General features: G+C 38.0%; 1 long non-coding RNA gene across 1 annotated transcript; it reads right to left on the reverse strand.

Moving 5' to 3' along the window:
- Positions 1-10,899: 10,899 nt before the first annotated feature.
- On the reverse strand, positions 10,900-19,918 carry LOC138225334 (uncharacterized). The gene is made up of 4 exons (XR_011183851.1): positions 19,811-19,918; positions 17,357-17,553; positions 11,312-11,386; positions 10,900-10,946 (listed from the first exon to the last, which is right to left on the reverse strand). It is a non-coding gene; the product is annotated as an uncharacterized lncRNA (long non-coding RNA).
- Positions 19,919-20,810: the final 892 nt, after the last annotated feature.

A 20,810-nucleotide genomic window follows, 5' to 3' on the forward strand; every position in this document is an offset into this window, starting at 1 on the left:
AAAGGACTGGTTCACAAATAAACGTATCCAGGTGTTTGAATGGCCAAGTCAAAGTCCAGACCTGAATCCAATCGAGAATCTGTGGAAAGAGCTGAAAACTGCTGTTCACAAACGCTCTCCATCCAACCTCACTGAGCTCGAGCTGTTTTGCAAGGAAGAATGGGCAAGAATTTCAGTCTCTCGATGTGCAAAACTGATAGAGACATACCCCAAGCGACTTGCAGCTGTAATCGCAGCAAAAGGTGGCTCTACAAAGTATTAACGCAAGGGGGCCGAATAATTTTGCACGCCCCACTTTTCATTTTTTTATTAGTTAAAAAAGTTTCAAAAATCCAATAGATTTCGTTCCACTTCACAATTGTGTCCCACTTGTTGGTGATTCTTCACATAAAATAAAAAAATTATATCTTTATGTTTGAAGCCTGAAATGTGGCAAAAGGTTGAAAAGTTCAAGGGGGCCGAATACTTTCGCAAGGCACTGTAATTGCTGAATAGTAGGGGACCCAATATCAAGCCTTGAAGAATACCAGACTTAATTAACTCAACTTCAGATGGAAAGTCTTAACTAAACTTGAAAAATAAAGATTTCATTGGTAAACATCTTTCAGTAAATGCTTTTATTTACTTTTACTATTTATATTACCTTAATTTATATAATTTGTTCAGTTCATAATAATAATTGTATTTTACCTTTCATATCTCAAAGTGATTTATACCTTTTTGAAGGTACCCGTGGGTAGAAGGAGCTCACTGGGTTAGAATGTAGAAGAAAAAAAATGATTCAATACTAAAACGTGGGAAACACTAACCTGAAGAAATGTGTTTTTAAAAAATTTTCTAAGACAGAATTTGTAGCTTTTACAGTCAGACAATACAGAGGCAAGGTGTGTGATTTGTTGCATACAATGACAAATTAACCACAAAGCAGATTTCTTACAATAACTAAAATATGGACCAACCTTCTATATAACTGGAAAACAGCTCCCAGAATTCCAGCCATTTGAATTCCAAGAAATTATACATTGATCATTACAATGTCCACACAGCTCTGTGTTGTTTTTGCAGTGATTACAAATCCTGTACAAACAGTTCTGAGCTATTCTGTCTGAACACATTGTTATACAGACACTATCACTATGACATAAACACAACAGTAAACTTCCTCTGAGCCAGTGACACAAAAGAAAGCAAACTAAAAAGTATATAGAATTAAGTTAAATCAACAAAATCACAGAAATGCAGGTTACATTTATGAGCTTTTTTCCTGAATTCTAAGTTAAAAGCCTGGGAAGACACAAACCATGTCTTTCTCCTGTCTCACTCAGAAGTGCTCAAATTAGAGTAGAACACAGTGTTATACCCAACCTCTATAGTACCTCAAGCCTGAAAGGAAAATGAAGCTTTACATGCTGAAGTGAACAGATAATAACTGGTACAACTGGTTTCAGCTGGTCTACCTATGCCTTTTCAGCCCGACCAACCAACTCATCTTCCACAGTTGCAATGCAACCTAAGCAACGTGGAAAGGTAACCTTTCACCCATGTGACGCCCTGAAACAGTAGTGTTTGTTTATTCAGGCATTCTGGAGTTATCTTTGTACTGATAAAGCCTAGGAGAGCTGATGGGACCTTATTTCTCCATGATTTGTCTTGAAATGCAGAGATGTGGGAGCTTAGCTAGCAGAGTTAGATAACAAGTTACCATCCTTAGATGCTGCTCTGGTAACATTTGTACATAGGGCTACAAGGTCATTCAGTACTACATTTATTATTAACTGTTTCAGAGTCAGAAAACCCAAAGAAAATAATGCTTTGAGAAAACATGTACAATAATTTTTTACAGCCTGATTTCCAGTCAACTTTGCTAGTTGATTTTAAAATTAAATTAATCAGAATTAAACAAGTCTCATGTTTGCACCATATATTGCATTCGGTTTTAATTATTTGGCTGATTCTGTTGATCCAAAATATCTGATCTGTTTGTATATACCATATATTGTAGACTTTGAGGCACATTTATCTATTCTCTCCACAATAGACAGTTCCATGTCTCATATTTTCTGTGCCTTAGTTTCTCAATTGAACTACCTTAGACTAGAGATGCAGAGCTCTGCTTTCTAGAGGATCACAAGAATCTTTCGGCTTTATCCTGAACCATTTGGTAAAGTATGTTCAATGTAGCTACTGTAAGTGCAGGGTTTTTAATACAGGTAGTAAAAGCATACAGCAAGTTATAATTACAGTACAAAATGGTATACATTAAGCTAGAATAAGCTAATTCTTGAAAACACTTAGTTGTTTATATTGATATATTTAGGTGGGTAGCTGCGTCAGCATTCATAGGCTGCAAAGGAACAAGTAATAGGTTTATTCTGTGCTGAAAAAAAGAAGAGGTGAAGAAGGCTCCACGGCCGAAACGTTGTGTTTTCTCTCTTCTTTTTTTCAGCATGGAATAAACCTATTACTTGTTCCATTGATACATTTACATCTTCTAGACCAGTGGTTCTCAAACTTTTTGGACCAAGTACCACCCCTAATCCAACCAAAGCATCCAAGTACCACCTACAAGTCATGATCTCATAGGAACCCCAGAAATTCTCAATGACCAACATGAGCGCGCGTGCACACACACACTCACACATACATATAATAAATATTATAATAATAAACTTTATTTGATATAGCGCCTTTAAAGGTGGCTTCTCAAAGTGTTTTACAGAAAAAAAACATTAACAACAACTAATAAAAAAGCACCATTTCAGTGAGAGGGGTGAGCCTGTTTAGTTGAGCAAAGCAGATGTGAATTAATTTTTCGAGCCTTGATACAATTCACAACAGAGTCTAACAGATATTAAATCGTCAGGCATTTTCTTGACGGCAAAGGTCTCGCAGTGGATGTTGTAATGCGTACATTAATTTCTGGAGCAACCTCTCTAATTCGTGCAACTACACCGTTATGTCGGCTTGTCATTGCTCTAGCACCGTCTGTACAAACTCAGATGCATTTTATCCAGTCGAGGCCATTTTCTTCGATAAATTCATTCAAAAGCTGAAATATGTGCTCTCCTGTAGTTCCTGTTGGTAGCGATTTACAGAACAGAAAGTCTTCATGGGACATGCCCTCAAACTCGTATCTAACGTAAACGAGCAAATTGGCCAAATCGACTACAGACTCATCTAATTGCAGTGAAAAACATCTGCTCATCTTAACGCGCTCTATCAGTGTACTTTTGATATAATCCTTCATTTCAACAATTCTATGAATGACTGTGTCTTTCAGGGAGAGGGGGGCAGCAGGTCGAGCTGTTTAGCATTTTTTTCTCTACACATAATACGTGTCAGCTCTTTTGCCAACGGTAAATAAGGTTCTTCAAAAATAGAGTAGCTTACCTGCTTTTACGCAAGCTTGCATTTTTCCGCGTTTCCGTTTTTATTTCCATATTTATTTAAAGTTTTTATTTCATGCGCATGGGAGCGAAACACAGAGACGCTCAGTGTATTTTCCTCAAATTAGAACAGTTCTTAAATATTTTTCTGTTATCACGCTTTCGTGTGCTCACAAGATTACCTGCGTTCGTAGCACACATTTCTATGCATTCCTGTGTTTAGAACGTTGGCATTGTTCCAAAATCACGCACATTCTCCTTTCTCCCTATTTGCTGGAGATACAGTAGCTTTTTTTCAATACAATTGGTCACTTGCATCCGTAGCACGCATTCCTATAGAGTGGTATAGAATTACAGAGTATCTCTTGTGTCCACTGAAGTATTAGTGCGCACTGTATCGTAGTACGTAGGCTACGTATTCGACACGTATTAAAATACAAAATATGAAAACCCGTCCCGATTTTTCAGCGCACACGACACAGTTCCAGGGTCATTTGGCGTACCACTTGGCGGCACTCCACGTACCACTGCCGGTACGCGTACCACAGTTTGAGAACCACTGTTCTAGACAATATTGAGAAGCAATGAAAGAGGCAAAGAAAATGTTAGGGCATTAGTAAGGCTTAGAATAGTATGAAGTAGTTCAGACGAGTAGCTGTGTCAGTATGTGTAGGCTGCAAAGGAACAAGTAATAGGTTTATTGAATAACTTTAATTTATAACTTTAATGTTTCTTCTTCGTCTAACACCCAAAGAAGGCTCCACAGCCGAAACGATGTGTTTTCTTTCTTCCCTTTTCAGCATGGAATAAACCTTTTACTTGTTCCTTAGAATAGTATGTAATTTTGGTCAGCGTGTTCTTCCAAAAATATTGCTGCTCTGCAATCATCCTAGAGATGAGAAACCAGTTGCTTGCTGTGCCTTAAGAGAATGTCCTACTGTATAGTGATAACATAAAGGATTGCAACCTTTTCTCTGTTGAACAGGGAGAGCAACAAGGGGAAATATACAGAATCCTCAAAGACATTCCCACGGACTTTATCAGAATAAAAAGTGAAACATGTTGCAGAAGACACAGAAGCTATATGCAAGTGTGTTTAAAACTGAGAACACAGAGAACTTTACCCATAGGATCTCATGTTGTTGATGCCATTAACTTTCTTCATAATCAAATAACTTATGAATTTTACATACTTTAAGACGCAGCTTGATGAGATCTTTGGGTCAGTTACTAACTACAAAACAGGTCAAATGCCTTCCTTTCAGTCTTATATTCATATTTCCAGAACTTTTTGTAGACTGAACCCAGCTAAACATTCATTAAAGTTAACCAATATAACCATTTTTGTAAAATTTATAACCATCTATATTTAACAAACTTTATTCAAAATATATGTATATACAGATGCCATTTTCTCATCTCATCTTGCAACCCCACAATGCGTGCCGGGCAGACTGAAGAAGTGCAGGCAGCCAATTGTGTGCCACCTCTGTGGGAACCTGTTGGCTAGTAGCACAAACACACATTTAGAACTCATCTGACATTTGACAGAGAGTCTTTCTTGGTTCAGACACTTAAAATGCTGAATCTTCCCATTTTTTAAAATGTTTGTGCTTGAAAGAGACAGTCTGTTTGACTGCACCTCTCCAAAATGAATATGGAGGTCACAACCATTAGCAGTTGTAGTACAATATTACAGACATGGAGTAAAGAAGAGCAGTCAAAGAAAATGTAAAACAAAGTGCACACTAAACTGATGAAATACTTTGAACTGTTTAGAGTGACTGAAAAGCATTACTTTACATTTAGGACCACATGTAATAAAATGTAAGAATAGAACCTGTGGATGCATATAAGTGGTCATATGATTGTTTCTGTTTGTACACAATTACTTTCCCTTGTCTGGTCTCTTTCATTACAGTATAAGAATGGTAATTGCACAGAAAATAGGAACACTCTAATGAGTGCTTTATTCTGCTAGTTTTTTTTTAATATAATTCTATATATACATAAATATATATATATATATATAATTGATTGCTTTTTATTCATTATTTTGATAATTCTTAATACTGGCAAATCAATGCAGGTATAATTAATGTGTTTTAAAAAATAATTTATACCCCTTCCACAATATGCCCTTAGAAAAAAAAACCTGCTGAATTCTGAACTATCTAAATGCTTTCTACAAAATACCCCTTTACAGTATTAAAGGAGAGTTACACTATCATTAACTTTATTTAGTAAATGTAAGGACAATCTTACTTTGAGTATTTCCTGGATAGAACATTTTTTGAAGGAAGACTGCCACCTTCTGGTTGTTAAGAATCACTTACAGTATCAACCCTCTTTTCTTTGGAGTGATTTTCAAAATCTATATGTACAAATTCTCTATATTCAATCCTCATAATCAGCTTCATAAATGTTCTCAAATCATGAAATCAAGGTCAAAATTACATTCACCCCCAACATTAGGCTGGAATAATAAAAAAAATGAAACATTTAGTCTTACAAAACCACAAGGTTGCATATACATTTCCATTTCTATTTACATACGTTTGACTTAAAATAACACAGCAAATTCTTAATTAGTAAGTTGCAGACAGACAGTTGTGAATATTGAATTTTCCAGAAATAATATAGTTAAACTGGGGCCATCAACCAGCCTGAGTCCAGAAGCAAGCAGACTAATTTCATGCATCTGTATGCACCAGTGATTTAGGACAAAGATGGAACAAGAAGCAGAAAATAATCCCTCAGAACTAGTGGGCTTCTGAGATTCATACAGGGTTGTAATTACATACACATACACAATTATATTTATTTAGGCTCTCGTCAACTAATGAATCTAATATATATATAAGAAGGTCACACACAGAAGACATTCAGTAAAAGTGGGACTGGCTTTTAAAGTGTATTTTGCCGCTTTGGGCTGTGAGGCAACTGGCATCTTCTGGAATCAAAGCATTTGAAACAACTTTCAAGTTTTCAACTTTCAACACAAGTTTCATTTGGGCTTAACTTGCTGAACTTGTACATGACACCAAGAGGTGAACTTGCAAACACTGCAGAAACAACAAAGGAAATTAGAAAAAAAATAATTGTGGCATTTAATACAGAAGAGTGAAGTGTTACTGTACAGTACATGCAGACAACTTTGAAGGCAAGTTCTGCCTTATAACAATTTGGGGAGGCAATCAAAATGTTAGGACATTTTTACAAAAACGTTAAAATGTAAATCAATGGAAGTTTCAATGGAAGTTTAACTAAAATTGTACAATGCTTTAATAATGTAATAAAAGAAAGGGTACTATTGAACATACAAAAAAAGGAACAAAATGATATTGCTGCTTGGGTTTTGTCTTAAAGAACAGATCATTTTCAATTCCAGTCATAAAGCAACAAGCACGTTAATATTGAAGTAGCTCAGGTGGGTAGCTGCATCAGCATGGATAGCCTGCAAAGTAACAAGTAATAGGTTTATTCCATGCAATCAATAATACTGATTACTTATATATCAGTATTACTAATATTTAACAATATTTAATAATGAATATTAAATATTCCATGCATCAATAATATTGAGACCCTAGAAAATAGCTACAGCATTTTAAAGCATTTAAATTCCTTCTAAGGAATACCCATTTCCAATAGTACAATAAAAAAGGTATTTCCTGGATAGTACTAGATTTGTGCAGGCACAAATGTAACATACACATAAAACTGAAATAACCATATGCTTATAAAGAATATGAAAGATCTCTGCATAAATCTTTATCATTTAACAATGGAAATAAAAGCTGCTATAGTACATGTTCAAACCAAAGCTTCTGTCTGGTTTGCATATGGCATTATTGTTACATTGCCTTACATTGTTACATTGCCTTATCTGGTTTATTTAGCATAAATGAGGTCATAAATTAAATACTAACATTAAATTGTCAGGAACATTTAGTTTTATATAAACACGAGACAAAGTTGTAATTCTCTATTAATGTTACTATCACGATCGCTACTCCTCCTCTTAAGGGAGCTCCAGCCCTTCCTCGTTCTACCTCATTCCCCACAGCTGTTCCTTATTCCAGCCCCTCTTTTTTAGTTCCACCTTAAAAGCTAGGCGTAGTCGTCACCCGAGGTTCCTCATTGAATTCCGCTTCGTGAGAACCCGGGGTCCTCCTGCGTCTGGCTCCGTTATGCTTTTAACTTTCTGTTCCTGATTCCCCTCGCCGGTTCCGACCTGGTTCCTGTTCCCTATCCCCCCGGATGGATCGCCTGTCCATGGACTTTTGCCTCTGTTCCTGATTACCCGTTTGGATTTCCTATTTGGATTGTTCGCCCCAGACTCACTTCCCCTGGACACCTGCACTCCTTGGACATGCCCCTTGTCTCTATCCCTTCTCCTGCATGATTTTATTCCTACTGTGTCTTCACCAACCGGATCGAGTTGTCTGCATAGGGCCCAGAAAGAACTGCTTCGTGACAGTTACCTACATATGCATTTACTGATCAGATTGATTGAAGTGTTCTGATTCAGAGACCTCCTGTGCTAATTAGAACAACAACAACGCTGAGCTCTCAGCACCATATAGAACACAACTTCAGCTGGTCTCCACCTTTGTTTCACATGTTTTTATCATTGCAATTGAGCTCTCAGCTATAAATGATCTCCAAATGGTACCGTATTAACTAGTCAGAAATTTAGTACTCAGCTGTATGCTAAATCTGAAGGTTTGTTGTAATTAACCCACAGGGCTCTCCACACGTAAACAGATAAATTAAATAAAATAAATAATCTAAAGCCTTGTGTATGTGTGTGCTTCATTCATTCAAAAATTAATTCGCCTATTAGGGAAAGAATATAAAGTGAACTGTATGAACGGATAAAAACAAACTTGTAAGCCCACAGTAAGCCGGGTAATAATGTATGCATTAATGCTGTCTGAGACGTTTTTATAAACTCTGGCAGTATAATTGTCTAAACAACAATAATTTTATTGTTAACTTCTTCTTCTTCTTCTTCTTCTTATTATTATTATTATATTTGTTACCCTCTGAATTTCTGACTTATCTATTTAGATAGGATGAATACTTGCCTCAACCTTCCACTAGTTACTTACCATATCCTTTGTATTTTTTACAGTAATCTCAAGAACATTATCCATGCACCATGGCAAAATGCTGACTGGAAGACTGACTACAGTGAAGTTAGCCAATTATGGCAGTGTCATCAGCATATTTAATATAGTAGTGTGACCTCATGGGTGCGCAACAATAACAAGTAAAGAGAGTGTAGAGTAAAGGTGAAAGAACAGAGTCACCTGTATTGGTGCATCTGAGGGAGGATATGGTGGAAATAAGCCCCACCTACTGTGTTTTGTTTGTTAGAAAAGTTGTTAATCCATCTAATTACTCTTGTATTTACTCCTAAACCAATAAGTTTCTCTGCCTTTAGATGAGGCTGTATGTTGTTAAAAGCACTGCCAAAGATGACAAACACAGTGATGGGTAAGTCCACAAGCTTAAATTCCATGCATAACATGGTCAGAACAGCATCCTCCACACTCCGACAGGGTCTGTAAGCAGACTGGTACTCAGCCATTGACCTTTGACAAATGAGAGGAGTCTGTGAAAGATAAATTTCTCCAAGCATTTCGTGGGAGCTGAGATAAGAGCTACATGTGTCAGGTCATTCATCTTGTTGGGTCTAGCCTTTTTTGTACAAAGGACTATTACTGACCTCTTCCACAAGGCTGTAGTCAAATGACTGTTGAAAGTCTCTGCAAGTTCTGTGGCTCAGACTTTCAGCTTTCTGCAGCCCACAGTCAGGCCCATGCGCCTCCTGGTTGTTAAGTTTGTGGAATGCGGCCACAACTTCTCTCTGTCTGTGATGTTGATGTTTTCCACTGTGATGCCTTGCCAGGAGATTTATATCACACTGTGGTCTGCAAGCCCATCCAGATCTTCCTGATGTAATTGTCTAGGAGTTACTGTTCAACTTTCTTTACAGTTAAATATACTTTACCTTACACTACCTTAGTCTGCTTTACACTGATTTTTCCCTTTATCTGTTCTTGAATTTTCTTCATTAAATCTTTATTACTTGACAAGAACACTCTCTTTTTCTTATTTATCAGTTCCTTAAGCTCTCTCATCACCCATGGTTTATTATTAGTATAGATTTTCACCCTCTTACGTGGAATAACAATATCCTCACAGTAACTGATACAACTAAAAATAACCTCTGTAACCTGGTTAAAGTCTGTAGATGAATGTAACAACTTGTCTCAGTCAGTGACCCTTAAGCAATCCTGCAGAATTTCACTAGTCTGCTTTGTCCACTGCCTAATTTCAATCTTTTTGCAGAGACACTTCTCATTTTAAGCTGATACACAGGGATACGTTGTGCCATGTTATGACCTGATCAACCTAGACCAGGAAGTGCTTTTGCTCAAGAATAGTTCCATAAGATAAAGCCAAACATGCCTCACCCTGGTGAACATACTGTATTGTACTGTATATTGTTGATATGTGGAAAGACACTCACTGAGCATGTAAAAAATGAAATCCCCAATAATGAGTTCACTAATATAGAGCTTTTCTGGACACACCACTCAAAGCGCTTCACAGGTAATGGATGGAGGTTATGGGTCAACAGGCCAGAGCAAAAAGCTATTACTGTTATTTCATAAAAAAACATGGTCTCTCCAAAAGTACCCTTATTTTAACTGTTGAAAGAAATTCGCAGTTCGTCACTTGATCAACAGGTAAGGAGGCTGCTGGTGCAGAATGACTGCAGCACATCACCCAGGTCGGGACTGCAGTTCAGTGGTGGATAAAGAAAGTCCCCAATATTTAACAGAACTTTGGAATCCTTTGTGACATAAAGTGCTCTTTAAATGCAAATAATTATTTTTTTAAGCAATGAACTACATTTTCACTGACATCATAGTTTATTAATAAGATTATCATTTAGAATCCAGTCCATCATTTCACAAAAATGATTTTCTTAAACAGGATCAGGAATGGGAATGGTACATCCAGCAAGGATTTGTTAATAAAACATACAAATACATCACTATAAGAGAACCTAAACATTTTTTGTACAATACTGTAAATATTACATAACATGAGTGGTTAAAAAAAAAGTGTATCTTATTCTGCATTTGGGGCTGTGAAAGGGAACTACTCAACTTTAATTGATAGACTGATAGACTGACTGGATGAAATTAGGATGATTTTCATAGGTCACTCCCTTCTTCTTCTTCTTCCTGAAAAAAGACATAAAGAATTGTGAGGATAAAGAATGAATTATATAAACTTGTATTTTAGCTGTAAAGTAATTTCCTATCTAATCCAGTTCTTCTATGTGACTGTAAATGGGAGGAAATGTGAATGAGTATGCATGTTCTCCACACAATGATTTGTTAAAAGACATTTTAGCATGATCCAACTTTGGAGTTGTTAGATCCACTAGAACAGAAACATCCTCCTTCTCACAATATTCATTCAGTACTTACAGAGTGCATAAGCGATCTGTCTGCATCACATATATGGACAAGACTGAAAGTGAGAGAAAAACAAAAAAACAAATTCTGAAAGGATTCTCCAGAAAAAATGAACATTTAGAATCACTTACAACTTTACTTATACTGTAATTAATTGAACAGAAAAGTTCCGATGTACTAAGGTACAGTAGTTCACTAATTTTTCAATTTGTGTGAAACCAATTAAAAAAAAATATTATTCAGCCTTGCCAGAATTTTCTCTGGATAGAACAGTTAAATCCACTAATAAATTATTTTTAAATGTAAGACAAGCAATAGAATCCATTACATTTTACATCTACACTTGTCTCCCTTGGGCAGTCTCCCAGGAGTTACAGCTGTGGACCGCTTTTAATGCATGATTGTATTAAATGTTCTTACCGTCTTGGGAGGAGGTTCAGCATACCCATACTGTCCCTCGTGAGTCCCGTCCAGAACCTTTATGAACATGCATTCCTGTAAAATGCAACACCTTGAATCACTGACAGTTCTCGTTTGGTCCACAGTTCGTTCATAAAATGATCACAATCGGCACATGAGGAACATAAGAATTACAAGTCTTTGCAAAAGAAATCTTTGCTCAAGACTGAGAGGATGCATGGATTTGTTCTTTGAGCTCTCAGAACTAGGATAAGAATGATGGATTTTAATACAAAAATGCATAATGCAATGCAGTGATCAATAGGATACAATATATTTGCCAACGTTTTTCTTCTCAAGTTGTTTTACAGCTGCTGAAAAAACAAAAAAAGAAATTTAAGAATAAAAAAGATAATTTGATCAGGGCAAAGTGTTATCCACTATTGTTTTTTACTAGTGTTGTTGCTTTTTCCACAAGCAAATTCTGGCCATATAGTCTAAAGTAATTTAGTACAAATTTGACACAGGCTGAGAGAACAAAAGCCTGGCTATAGATACAAGGATAATGGAAGCCCCCCCCCACATCTTGATTTTTTTTTTCTTTTATTGTGTTTTTGTTTCATTTTTTAAAGTTTGTGATGTTTTTATCAGCCTTGGAAAACAAAGGCATGTCTTGTTCAGATAACATGGGAATATACTATAGTCAGCACTCACTTACAATGAACAGGGAATTCATTCTAAGTATTCAATACAGTGGTAAAGGCATGGTCTACTCAGATTAAAGGCATTTCATTGCCAGCAACTACTGCTGCACGCCGTATTGTTGTGCACTTGATAAATAAACTTTGATTTGATTTGATTTGGAATATACCCTTGGAAAAACTAACTCGGACTATTGATGCACCATTGGAAGAACTAATAAGAAAAGGGGAAAGAGGAGTGTGTTGAGACAAAAACTGAAACTATAGTTATGTCATCCTAGGTGTGGCACCTTTAAGATATGGAACTTCATTCAGAAGGGACTCATTAGTTAAGTGACCACAATTGAGCTATATCAGAGTAATGATACAGATACAGCTGTGAGAGACTTACTTAGAAATACATCCCTCAAACGGGAGCAAGCAGCAATTGAGTCCTGTGTAAGCTGCAGCTTAGAGAGGACACATGAGATAAGGCCACCTACATGGAAAGGCTCGGCAGTGAGAGAACTGAGCTGAAGTAGGACAGCAGTGGGTGTGAGGTGCTGCTGTTACAAGCGATTAAGGCAAGAGCATCTGCATGTAGAACGTAACCCTGATTGTCACGTTCGTAAACCCCTCCTCTTAAAGACGCTCCAGCCCTTCCTTGTTTTCTACTCATCCACCGCATGCTCCCTGTTCCAACCCCATTTTCAGTTCTTCTTAAAAGCCAAGCGTCCACTCTATTCCAGGCTCTGCTCTGGTTTCTGTACCAGGCGAGTCTGGGGTCTGGAAGCGCCTGGTCCCATTAAGGTTTTAGTTCCTGTTCCTATTTCCGTTCCAGTGCAGGTCCCGACCTGGTTCCTGTTTTTAACCCCGTTTGTCTTGGATGGACTGCCCAGCTTTGGACTTTTGCTTCCTTTTGGATTCTCCCTTGGACTTATTCCTGGATTGTTTGCCTCGGCCACACCTCTCCCGAACACCAGCGCACCATGGACATGCCCCCTGTTTTCATTCCCGACTCCCGCATTATTTTCCCGTGTTTTCCTCACTCTACCCTGGATCATGTCATCTGCACAGGGTCCTGAAAGAACGCTTTTGTTATACTGATAAGGGGAAGAGAATGAGAGCACTAGTCTCAGAGGAGATTGAAAGTATATTGAGGAGACACCATGTGCTAGATAACCCCATGAGTAGTAGCCCATAGATGTTGTAAAGTGTGTAACAGCAAGAGAGCAGGGAGGATCATTAAAGTTGAGGGTAAAGCTTGTTGAGCCCAGGAAACCTTGAGTGAAGGGCTTGGCAAAGCAAGGGACCCAGGAAGAGTGGCACCAGGGTGTAGAGAAGTACTGAAGCTCGTCGAGCACGAGAAACCGTGAGATGTGAGGGACGTCCTTCTGGATCTTGGAGATTAAAGAAGACAGTGGTGTTGGTGAGTTGGAGACTCAATTGCAGACGCTGGGCCTGAGAGTCTGCAAGCCGAGGGCCCAGAAATCTCTGACTAAGTGTGCTGCACATCTGGGTTTCAGAGGAAAGTGTATAAAAAAGAGAGAACAGTAAGTTTGTGTAGAAAGAAGAAAAATAAAAAAGGTGTGGGAAAAGGGCATGTCTGGAACGAGGGACACACCTGTTCATGCCCCAGTAATGGCCACAACCCCCGTGGTATCACACTATTAATTAAAAGAAGGCCTCTACTGTCAGTGGTCTTTACTCATTGCAGAACAAACTGCAAGTGAACATCAATTATCAACAAGGTTAAAGGAAGGCATCTATCCTTTCTTTTACAAGGATGTGGCTAAACAACCAGGTCACCAGCCAGGACTTGTTTATTAAGGATTTTGAAACACCAACACAAGAGAGAGGAGAGAGGGATTGGAGTCCATCTCTATGTTAATCAGAGGTGGTGTAAATCTGTAAAAGTGCACGAGCAGCACGAGTGCACGAGTATATATATCAAATATACTGTAGAGCTGTTGGCTTTCTCTCTCCATACAGTACATACTATTTACCATGTTAATTTGTACATTCGCGATGTTAGTAATAAAATGGATTCCAGGTCTGAGTTTATTTTGGGGCATTTTAATCTATGCTCTCTGGAAAGTGTTTTAGCATATCACTAGTATGTTAACTGTAATCCACACCATAAATAAATACCTGACACATGCTCTGGCTCTCTCCTTGGAACATACACTCTAGGTCACATATAGTGCCCTCTATGCCTGGCCTTGGTGCTGCCAATCACAATACCATTCTGCCCTAAGGTCTTTTATCGAAAGTCAGAAAGATAAAAATCTCCATTGCCATACACACTGCCCTATCCCATCTGGATAAAAAGAACACATACTGTACACAAGTCTAGTATTCATCAACTTCAGCTCAGCTTTTAACACCATCATTCCAGACGAACTAGTCAAGTAACTCAGTGCACTGGGTCTTGACACCACCCTCTGCAACTGGATTCGGGATTTCCTGAGAGGCAGATCTCAGGCTGTCAGACTTGGAAATCACACCTACAGCACACTAACTCTGAACACGGGAGTCTCCCAGAGGTGTGTCCTTAATCCATTGCTCTACTCCCTCTACACCCACAATTGCAAGGCCAAACATTACACCAACTCCATCATCAAGTTTGCCGATGACACCACAGTTGCAGGTCTGATCACAGACAATAATGAGAGGGCCTACAGGGAGGAGGTCAATCTCCTTACAATGTGGCGTGAAGACAACAACCTCACCCTCAACATCAGAAAAACCCAGAAGCTGAACGTTGATTTCAGAAAACTGCTAAATGGTCATGCCCTTATCCAGCGGGACTGAAGTGGAAAGGGTCAGTAACTTCAAATTATTTGGCGTTCATATCACTGAGGACCTCACATGGTTTCTCAACACCACTCGTATGATTAAGAAAGCGCAACAGCACCTGTACTTCCTAACATGGTTGAAGAAGGCTAAGATACTGTACGTCCCCAGATCCTCACTTACTTTTACAGATGTACTACAGAAAGCACACTGACAGGTTGCATCACGGTGTGGTATGGCAACTGCAGTATTACTGACCACAAAGCCCTACAGCAGGTGGTAAAAACTGCCCAGTCCATCACTGGGGTTGCTTTCCCATCCATCCAGGACATTTATGATAGACGATGCTTGAGGAAATCTCTTAGCATCATCAAAGACCCCACTCACCCCAGCTACAGACTGTTTGACCCTCTACCATCTGGAAAATGGTACTGGAGCATTCGGACCTAGACTACCAGACTCAGAGACAGTTTTTACCCCTGCACTATCAAACTATTAAACTCCCAGCCTCTCTCATCCATGATCTGAACCCTTGCAGTGCCTTCTCTCTTTATCAAAACTCAAACACACACTGAAGTCTTCTTGACATGTTCTACCTCACATGTCAAGAAGTTCACTATCCATAATTTTCTAAAATCACAAAATTAAAGTTACAAAAGAAGGTTACATAATAATACATACTAGTACAATAGAAATTGAATAAAATAAACTCAGACAATACTCAATATGAATAGAGCTGCTATGTGTCCAGGGTGTAATATATTATGTCCACGTAGTGCAGTATGATGAATACAATGAAAATTGTGTGTCCATGTAGCCATTCCGGGTGATTTGCTAAAGGAGCTGCAGGTTGGCTATTTAGCAGTCTTATTGCCTGGAAGTAGAAGTTGTTCTGTAATCTGTTGGACTATAATCTGTTGGAGTTACTGGATGGCAGTAGGGAAAACAGTTTGTTTTGACTGGGGTCCTTGAGAATGGACCTGGACTTTTTAAGACATCTAGCTGAGTAGATATCCTGGATGTTTGGTTGCTCACAGCCGGTAATGAGCTGTGCTGACTTCACCACCCTCTGCAGTACTTTGCGATCCCGGGCGGAGCAGCTCCCATACCAGGCAGTGATGCAACCAATCAGGATGCTCTCAATAGTGCACCTGTAGAAGTTGGCCTGGATATGTGACGGCATGCCAAACATCTTTAGCCTGTGGAGAAAGAATAGGCACTACCATGCTGTTTTGGTGTGGTGGGTCCAGGTAAAGTCCTCTGTGATGTTAACTCCCAGGAACTTAAAACTGCTGACCCTCTCCACTGCAGTTCCATTGATATAGATAGGTGTGTGATCTCCTCCCTGTTGTTTCCTATAGTCCACAATCACCTCCTTAGTTTTACTGATGTTCAGAGAGAGGTTGTTCTACTGGCACCATGCTGCCAGGGTTTCAACCTCCTCCCTGTACGCACCATCTGTGATCAGGCCGATGACTGTTGTATCGTCTGCAAAATTAATGATGGAGTTTGAGTTATGCCTGGTGACACAATCATGGGTAAATAAGGAGTAGAGGAAAGGGCTAAGCACACAGCCTTTGGGGGTTCCAGTGTTTAGAGTCAGGGTAGAGGATATGTTGGTGCTCACCCTCACCCCCTGCGGACGTTCCGTAAAGAAGTCCAAGATCCAATTACAAAGGGAGGTGTTCAGTCCTAGACCTTGATGACAAGCTTTGAGGGCACTATGGCATTGAATGCTGAGCTGTAATCAACAAACAGCATTCTCATATATGTAGTTCAGGTGGGCAGCTGTGTCAGCATGCGTGTTTTCTTTCTTCTTTTTCCAGCATGGAATAAACCTATTACTTGTTCCTTCTCACATACGGTATGTTCCTTTCTTATCCAGGTGTGAGAGGGCTGTTTGGAGGGCAGAAGCAATAGCATCTTCTGTTGACCTGTTCTGGTGATACACAAACTGCAGTGGGTTTAGGGTGTCAGGCAGTGAGGAGGTGATGTATGCTTTGACCAACCGCTCGAAGCACTTCTTGATAACTGATGTGACTACAACGGGGCGGTAGTCATTCAGGCAGCTGATTCTGGGATTCTTAGGAACAGGGACAATGGTGGTTTTCTTAAAGTGGGAAGGAACTATAGACTGAGCTAGAGAGAGATTGAATATGTCTGAGAAGACATCTGCCAGCTGGTCTGCACATGCCTTCGGCACACATCCAGGGATAGCATCAGGGCCAGGAGCCTTGTGTGGATTGGTCTTTTTAAAAACTTTACACACATCCACTCTGGATATGATCAGTGGGTTTATGTTTTGGATTTCTGGAATGTTCCTGACTGGATTTTTTGAGGTTACTGACCTCAAACCGAGCATAGAATGAATTTAGCTCATCAGAAAGAGAGGCAGACTGTTGTGTGATATAGTTGGGTTGCATTTTGTAGTCTGTAATAGTGCGTATACTGTACCACTCCGCATGTTCCTTGTGTTGTAGCTGTGCTAATATGAATTAATGTTACTAACAAGCTTCTACCAGAATGGATAAAACTGTATTCAATAAAATATATACGGTATATAAGCAATACGCAATATTAAAACACTTACCGTATTTTCTTTAGCCTTCTCTTCTGCTTCGACCTGACTGCAGAAGATAACTACATATTTTTTATCGGCGCTTCTGTCAGTGGCTTTATATTTCATCTCACTTAATTGTTCGTCAAACTGCATTTCAATCGTGGATACACTGTATGAACCAGTATCGTTATATATGCGTTTCTCTATTCTTGGCATTCTTTCCCTTCCTGTGGATAGATTGAACAAAGAATTAAAGAGCTTCAGATCTTAGTTTCAACAGTTACATTCAGTCCCTTTTGTGGACAAACACATTAACGATTGTCAATTTTCCCATTTTCAATATTGCAGAATTGCAGAGGCAATGTGTAGAATTACACAATATACATGGAATGTCTAAAATGTTTTTTACTAAATTTAATTTTCAAAGAGAAGGGGGCATTCACCTTTAAACTCCAAAGTGTTGAGCAAACAAAATATTTGTGAGCAAATACAGTAGATGTAAATAGACCCCTGGTGAAACAGGAATGATAAAGAACCTGTAGCAGAATGAGTTATGGATTGGATAATGTGTCTCATTTAAGAAATGCAAATGTTATACTGTAATCATAATACTGTAGCATTTCACAGAACAAAGTTATATTTGTCATACATAATTGAATTCCAGAAAAATAAGTGCCCCATTTAATCACACCCCAATAGTTAGTATTTTGCAAATGCTACTCTGGCAGGGATACACTGACTAGACAGCCCATGTAGAATGCTACTGTATAAGGTTGTTACATTTCAGACGGGAGTTATGAACATTTTTCTATGTGAAATAGCTCTAAGTGTTTTAGAAACTTTGGTTTCTTTTAGCCATCTGAGTTAGATTCAAATTGTGTTCAAATAGACTGAAGTCTGGAAAGAATATTATGGGTCACTGCAACATTGGAATCCCTGGTAATGTTGTGATTTCCCCTATCTTGACTAGGGCTCTAGGACCTGTCAATCTCAAAACAAATTGACCCACACAATACAGAGCTGGCAAAAATGTTTGTAAACTCTCAATATAATCATGGGTCATTCTTACCATGATGCCCTTGTTTAGTCAAAACGATTTTTTTCTTAAATATCCAAAATAATTTATATTAAGCTACAGCATCCAATGGTTTTTGAGATGCAAAGGATGTTTGAAATAAAGATGTGTAAATAATTTAGAATCAGTGTATGTGAAATAATAAATTGAGGGGTTGTTAAAAGCAGGTAGTTAAATAACTGAGTAACAAGTATCCAAGGACTGAGTCTGGGCAGCCCAGTCCTAGGGTGGAGTGGTGGTGCTGTGGTTAAGGATCTGTGCCTATGACTAGAAGGCTGCTGGTTCAAATCCTATGGCTGGCAGAGAAATCATCCTCCATTGGGCCCCTGAACAAGGCCCTTAACCCCAGCTACTCCAGGGGTGCTGTATAAATGGATGACCTTGTGCTCTGACCCTAAGCTTCTCTCTCCTAGTCTGTGTGCTTGTGTGTCTCATGGAGAGCAAGCTGGGGTATGTAAAAAGACTAATTCCTAATACAAGAAATTGTATATGGCCAATAAAGTGATCCTATCTTATATAATGGTGAGAATCTTTGTGAGTTTGGTTTTGGTAGTGGAAAAAGGGCAATTGTCCAAACTAATTTTCAATTTATACTCCTAAACATAGCATTCCAAAAGGAGATAAGAAGGTATAATGCCACAGTGGGCTTCTTTGTCAGATGAGCAACCAGGCCTGGCTACATTCATTGCTGGCGCTAGAAGTGACATCAAAATTGTGAGATATGAAGACGCAATTGCGAGATATAAAGTCATAAATACGAGAAATGAAGCTGGAATTACGAAAATTTAAGTCTCAATTACGAGATATAAAGTCATAATTCTGAGATACCGTACAAAGTCGCAATTCCGAGATATAAACTCGGAATTCTGAGATCCAAAGTCACAATTGCGAGATACCATAGTGCGTTTTTTTTTTTTACTCCCTGGCAGGGAGTAAATATTCCATTCAAACTAGATACTTTTTGCATATAACATTGCATTAAAACTAGATATTGTTAGCATTTATATGAGATAACTGTGTTCATTGTTAATTGCCCAGTTGAATTACTTTCTTTTAATTACTCATTAATTCTTAAGTTCTTGCTTACCTGTTGATGACATACAAAATGATTACATTACTTTCTTTTACTTTTTCACTAATATTTTTCTTATGTGAGTTAATATGCCACTATTTACAGGTATACACTCCAAAGAAAACCATCAACATGAACAATAAGTTAACGGTATGTGTATACGCATATTTTCTATATTAGGCACAATAAGGAGTCAAATTTTACAATATCCCTGAATCATAGAGCTCAAGTAACAAGATTTTTAACACAATTACTTTTTATCATACTTAGTCTTTACCTTATGTCATTTGAATAATATATTTACAGAAATTCTAAAGATTAATTTCAAGTACCATACCTTTGAAGTTGTCAGAAAATTCCTGTAAGTGGACGACACTGTCCTGGTAATTTCAATTAAGATGATATGTAAAATGTTCAGTTTTTAAAGTTGGTCTGACTGTTCCAGCTGATGGGTGTGACAGGGATGCCCTGTGTGATAAAGGCTACAGACCTCCAGTGCAACAGCAGGCTCTCTGTGATAAAGGTGGCAGAACTCCAGTGGCTGAGAACACTTTCTCATATTCAAACTGATTAAAGTAATGACTTTGGTTTTTATTTAACAGAGAGAACAACAAAAGCAGGAATAATCAATATATATTTGACTTTTTTATTGTGTCAAAAATCATAGCCAGCATGTTTTACACAATCACAAACAACTCCACTATTTACAATCCACTGCTTAATTAATTTATCATTTTAATTAAAAAATGCTTTAAAAAATATCAGATCCTTGCCTTACAGTTTACCTACATTTGCTATGAACAAATTGAGTTATCTTAAATATAAATATTGTTTTCTAAAAATATGAAATCCATCTTTGACCTACTTTTATTGACAACTCCTTAGTTCCAAATACACATTTCGAATAAACAAATTTATAGTGGTTTATTTTTATATTATTACTTATAGAACAACTCATACAGTATGATACCCAAACCACTGCAGTACTCTCCACACTGCTTTGATATATAATGTACTTTTATAAAATGTACAATATAATAAGCATATAATACTTAATAAGAAGGAATATTAACAATAATATTGAACTTTAGTCAGGTTCTGTCAAGTTAAGCCAAAACATATAAACTTATAACAGTGGTTATCAAAAGTATTCAGTCCCTTTGGACTTTTTCACATTTTACTGTGTTACAATATGCAGTAGAATCACAATGCATAATCTGGGATTTTTTGCCATTGATCAATACAAAACACTCAATAATGGGAAATTTTGAAAACAAAATTCTGCAGATCCTCTTAAATTAATTCTAGCTATAAAACAGAAAATAGGTGATTGAATA

This window comes from Lepisosteus oculatus, chromosome 27 (assembly GCF_040954835.1).
Source record: "Lepisosteus oculatus isolate fLepOcu1 chromosome 27, fLepOcu1.hap2, whole genome shotgun sequence".
NCBI classification, from domain to species: domain Eukaryota; kingdom Metazoa; phylum Chordata; class Actinopteri; order Semionotiformes; family Lepisosteidae; genus Lepisosteus; species Lepisosteus oculatus.